This window comes from Hordeum vulgare, chromosome 2H (assembly GCF_904849725.1).
Source record: "Hordeum vulgare subsp. vulgare chromosome 2H, MorexV3_pseudomolecules_assembly, whole genome shotgun sequence".
In the NCBI taxonomy this organism is placed as follows: Eukaryota; Viridiplantae; Streptophyta; class Magnoliopsida; order Poales; family Poaceae; genus Hordeum; species Hordeum vulgare.
Window position 1 is genome coordinate 653,365,791 of NC_058519.1, and position 6,000 is coordinate 653,371,790.

The following is a 6,000-nucleotide window of genomic DNA, read 5'->3' on the forward strand; positions in this document are numbered from 1 at the left end:
GTATCCACACATGTAAATGAGTCTTCATTCAATACAATTATAGCATGGATAATAAACGATTATCTTGATACAGGAATTATAATAATAACTATATTTATTATTGCCTCTAGGGCATAATTTCAACATGCACTTCTTCCACGCGCACGCTGCTCGTTCGCGACGGCGGCTGGCCGTCCCGACCAGATGACAACACGGCGGTTGACAAACCCTGCCCACCCTATTGGATTCTGGCCGCTACCGGCAAGAGTGGCGTCTTGATTTCTAGTCGCCATTATCCGCTGATGACGTCACTAAGGTTCTGACTGTCACAGCATAGCTACAACTCCTTCACGGCATGGCTACAACCCCTATGGTTACAGCTTTTCCTTCGCCACCGGGCCAGCTACCTTTTTCTGCCTTGTTTTTGGACCGGGTGGTCGGCAACGTAGTGCAGGTCTCCCTCGACCGGTCGTGAGGCGTCAACGTACGACTCTTCGATGGCTGAGCACCCCAACATCGCATTGGTTGAGGCCACTACTGGCGACAGGCGACCACAGGAAGGAGGAGGCAAAACAGATCATTAGGCCAAGTCGAGTGTTGCATAGAAAACAAAAAAATGTCTATCCTGCCCTTGGAAAATCGATGGCCAGATTTGAATATACAGCTCCCTCTCTCATGAGCAGTATAGGGTATCGTAAAAAAGGTCTTTTTTAACAACATCTTCAATAGATGGTTTAAATTTTGGCGATTCAAAATTGGATATGTAAAATTTGGACTGTCAAAAAATGTATTTTGGAGCTTCGAAAAACGCTAAACTTCAACAGATGGTTCATATTGATGGTCCGTCCAAAAGAGCAACTCTAATAGATGGTCCAAACCAAAGATGTAAAAAACTGAAAACGGTCGCGCGGCTGCTGTAACCACTGTTCAACCGCGGTTTTGCATTGAACTAGCGTCAAAAATTTGAAAATAAAGTGCATCATCAACATAGTTTCAATCAAAAGTGCACCACCATCATATTATCTAATCCCTCTATCAAAAGAGCATCGTCTCAATCAAAGATTTTCGCCCTAGAAATTGAAATGCACATGAATATTACTCATGCGGGTCATCAACACCATCAGTCTTGTGAACCATGGTACGATCATCATCTTCACCACCTTCTTTGTCGACGTTCTCAACAAGCGGTGAACTCTCGTTGCCGTGAGCACCACCGGAAGCATCTTCATTGTGTCCCATACCCGACGAAGCCAACTCCAACGCCACTCATATCGCCGTCATAGCCACCTCCCAAGCCACTCATGATGTTGCCGCCAAAGCCACCTCCCATGCCATCAAAGCCACCTCCCATGCCGCTAAAGTCACCTTTCATGTTGCCACCGAAGCCATCTCCCATGTTTTCGCCAAAATGCACCATTCATGCCTCCTTCCATCATGTTCATGTAACCACCCATGACACCTCCCATGGCACCTCCCATGCCTCCTCCCATGGCACCTCTCATGCCTCCTCCCATCATCATTTGCCTCATGAGCATTTGCTTCTTCATCAGCATTTCATCGCGACAAAGTTCAACATACAATTTGAAACAACAAACGAGAGGACAACCGGAAAATTTATACCTTTGCGACATTTCGTCGAACATGTTGGAGGCGGTGGCCGTCGGCGTGGCCACATCGTCCTCCACGGCCGGCGGCAGCGGAGGGGGAGGTTGAGGAATGGTTGTAGGGCTGCTGGAGGAGGCCGCCGACCGCATCGACTGCGATTCGTCACCCCGAGCCGCCGCGGCCGCCTTGGAGAGCTTCACCGGCCGCGTAGAACTGTCGGTCGGGTTGCGGCTGCGGTTGGCCGCCCGTTTTCCGCCCCTCGTCCCTTCGTCGGCTTCGCCGCCGGCGCGGTTGCCACCGGTCGGGGCGGCGCTAATCCGGGCCGGAGGGCGAGGGGCGGCGGCATGGCAGCGGTTGCGGGCGAGATTGCAGCGGCGGCGGCCACGTGGGTCAGCCCACCGGTTGTGGCGGCGGCGGAGAAGGTGGCGGGGTCGTCGCCTTCGGCCATGGTGGTGCCGGACGGCGGGGGCGGCGGCGCTCGGGCGGGAAGCGGGCGGGCAGACGCGGGCTGGCGGGCTGGAAGCTAAATGAAGTGGCGGTTGGGCGTTCGCGGGCGGCGGCTGGTTTTGGACCAGACGCACCTCGTGATGTAAATTTGCACTGCGAGGTGTTCCGTTTTACATCACGAGGAGGCCGCGGTCCAATTTTTTTTACATATGGACCGTCTGCTGAAGAATCGCTTTTTGCCTCATACGGTCCAAAATTTAAGTATTTTTTTTTCATTTGGACCGTCTATTGAAAATGCTCTAATTTCCTTTGCGATCGATTACTGAAAATGGTCTTGCATCCTAGAAATGGACCTTTTTTCTTCCTACATGTGTGATCCCTAGTCAGATTCCAGTTTCCTTGAAATATGGACTAAAATCTGCAATAATGTTAGACCTACAAAGACTTACAAAAGTTACTTAACCATTCAAACTAATTCCCCCCCCCCTCCCCCTGTCCTGATTTTCAGTGAGGTGGAGCCACTCATCCCTTATTACCAATCACAATCCTTCACGTGAGTTTATATGTAAACCTTTGTACATGTAGCATTACTTCTAAAATCTGACTAGGGATCACACATTTTGATTTTCTACATGTATTTTTTGTTACTCCCTCCGTTTATAAATATAAGTCTTTTCAGAGATTTCATTACGAACTATATACAGATGTATATAAATATATTTAAAATATAAATTCATTTATTTTGCTCCGTATGTATTCTGTCAGAGAAATCTTTAAAAAAACTTATATTTAGAAACGAGGGAGTACATCACACTATCATTAAGCACGGATAGCATTTCTATCGTTTCGAGACCAGTCCTATTCACGATTCATGAATGACCACTAAATGAACATGTTTTTTCTTTGAACCGGCCTTTCCCCTTTTCATTACTTTCATAAAGAAAATACATTGTCTTAAATAACTAAGACAAAAAGCTAGGTTAAGAAAAGAAAAGAGTTGGGAGTAACATCAAGAAACCCACTTTATGCACGTGTCATCCAGGATAACGGACCATGGGGCGAAAACGTGGTGTCACCGGAAATATAGGCAAAAATATGTCCCAAGCAGTTCCAACAGCCAACACCTCTTCCTAGTAGCATCATGGAACCAAAAGCGACGACAACCACCCGTCCAACGAGAAAGATGGCACATGATTCACCGAGGAAAAAAGCAACAAATTTTGTGCCGATCTAGTTATCTGTCGGGGAACGTCGCATGGGAAACAAAAAATTTCCTACGCGCACGAAGACCTATCATGGTGATGTCCATCTACGAGAGGGGATGAGTGATCTACGTACCCTTGTAGACCGTACAGCAGAAGCGTTAGTGAACGTGGTTGATGTAGTGGAACGTCCTCACGTCCCTCGATCCGCCCCGCGAACAATCCCGCGATCAGTCCCACGATCTAGTACCGAACGGACGACACCTCCGCGTTCAGCACACGTACAGCTCGACGATGATCTCGGCCTTCTTGATCCAGCAAGAGAGACGAAGAGGTAGAAGAGTTCTCCGGCAGCGTGACGGCGCTCCGGAGGTCGGTGATGACCTTGTCTCAGCAGGGCTCCGCCCGAGCTCCGCAGAAACGCGATCTAGAGGAAAAACCGTGGAGGTATGTGGTCGGGCTGCCGTGGAAAAGTCGTCTCAAATCAGCCCTAAAACCTCCGTATATATAGGTGGGAGAGGGGTGACCTTGCCTTGGGGCTCAAGGAGCCCCAAGGGGGTCGGCCGAGCCAAGGGGGGAAGGTCTCCCCCCCAAACCGAGTTGGACTTGGTTTGGTGGGTGGGAGTCCTTCCTTCCCTTCCCACCTCCTCCTTTTTTTTCTTTTCTCTTTGATTTTTCTTCCAATGCGCGTAGGGCCCTTTTGGGCTGTCCCACCAGCCCACTAAGGGCTGGTGCGCCACCCTCAAGGCCTATGGGCTTCCCCGGGGTGGGTTGCCCCCCCGGTGAACTTCCGGAACCCATTCGTCATTCCCGGTACATTCCCGGTAACTCCGAAAACCTTCCGGTAATAAAATGAGGTCATCCTATATATCAATCTTCGTTTCCGGACCATTCCGGAAACCCTCGTGACGTCCGTGATCTCATCCGGGACTCTGAACAACATTCGGTAACCAACCATATAACTCAAATACACATAAAACAACGTCGAACCTTAAGTGTGCAGACCGTGCGGGTTCGAGAGCTATGTAGACATGACCCGAGAGACTCCTCGGTCAATATCCAATAGCGGGACCTGGATGCACATATTGGATCCTACATATTCTACGAAGATCTTATCGTTTGAACCTCAGTGCCAAGGATTCATATAATCCCGTATGTCATTCCCTTTGTCCTTCGGTATGATACTTGCCCGAGATTCGATCGTCAGTATCCGCATACCTATTTCAATCTCGTTTACCGGCAAGTCTCTTTACTCGTTCCGTAATACAAGATCCCGTAACTTACACTAAGTCACATTGCTTGCAAGGCTTGTGTGTGATGTTGTATTACCGAGTGGGCCCCGAGATACCTCTCAGTCACACGGAGTGACAAATCCCAGTCTTGATCCATACTAACTCAACTAACACCTTCGGAGATACCTGTAGAGCATCTTTATAGTCACCCAGTTACGTTGCGACGTTTGATACACACAAAGTATTCCTCCGGTGTTAGTGAGTTATATGATCTCATGGTCATAGGAACAAATACTTGACACGCAGAAAACAGTAGCAACAAAATGACACGATCAACATGCTACGTCTATTAGTTTGGGTCTAGTCCATCACGTGATTCTCCTAATGACGTGATCCAGTTATCAAGCAACAACACCTTGTTCATAATCAGAAGACACTGACTATCTTTGATCAACTGGCTAGCCAACTAGAGGCTTGCTAGGGACAGTGTTTTGTCTATGTATCCACACATGTAAATGAGTCTTCATTCAATACAATTATAGCATGGATAATAAACGATTATCTTGATACAGAAATTATAATAATAACTATATTTATTATTGCCTCTAGGGCATAATTCCAACATTATCTTCACGACCAACCTCGCGTGGGACTGGCGGCCCACATAACATCATCATTTCGGATGCATTCTCCTTCAGCATCTCCGCCCCTTTCTTCACCAGGTTCATCATCTCTGGTTTCTAAAGCCCTGCCCAATACACCAAAAAGAATACAAGATGTAAAAACAATCTCAAAGGGAGTGTTGATCCATTTGAGATCAAAGGTGGGGCCATTCCGAGCAAGCCAAATAGCATAACAAATTGGTGCTAGCCCAATAGTGTAACATTTATCAATACGAGGCAAAAAAGCATACACGCAAGCATAGTATTATCATATAGAGTTAGGGCGACAATGAGTCCCTAACATAGACCCTAACGTCCTCCACACCACTCTGGATGTTGGGCCGTTTCTAGCTGATCACAAATGAACAGCTTGGATTCCCATGCTACCATCTCCTTTTCATGTTATCCCTGGTCAGAATAGCATTTTGAAAGATCTGCCACACAAAAATCTGAACATACATGCATGATATCAAGATGTTTCCGCATGAATTCCAAATGGTACATTATGTGAAAGTGAATGAATGCCAAACTCATATGCAAGGTCACACTTCCAGAATGACATCCATAGACCTTGTATATATGTATGCTTTGAAGACCTCAACTGAAACTAAAATTATCGTAGATTGGAGTGATAATCCTTGTGAGTGTGTCATGCTAGGCTTACATTTCTTCCATTCCCCGCTCAATGTATTTTCAACTCTGGGATACTAGAGGGAAACAAAGACACAAGATGGAATTTCGTTATTTTTACTTTTGTTATTTGTACCACGCAAACTTATTCATATGTCGTATGGCATGTGCCTTTCCAATCGTCCGGGGTTTGCTGGTTGAGAAAGTGATGTCTCATCATGAAGAAAAACTATTGTAGAATCT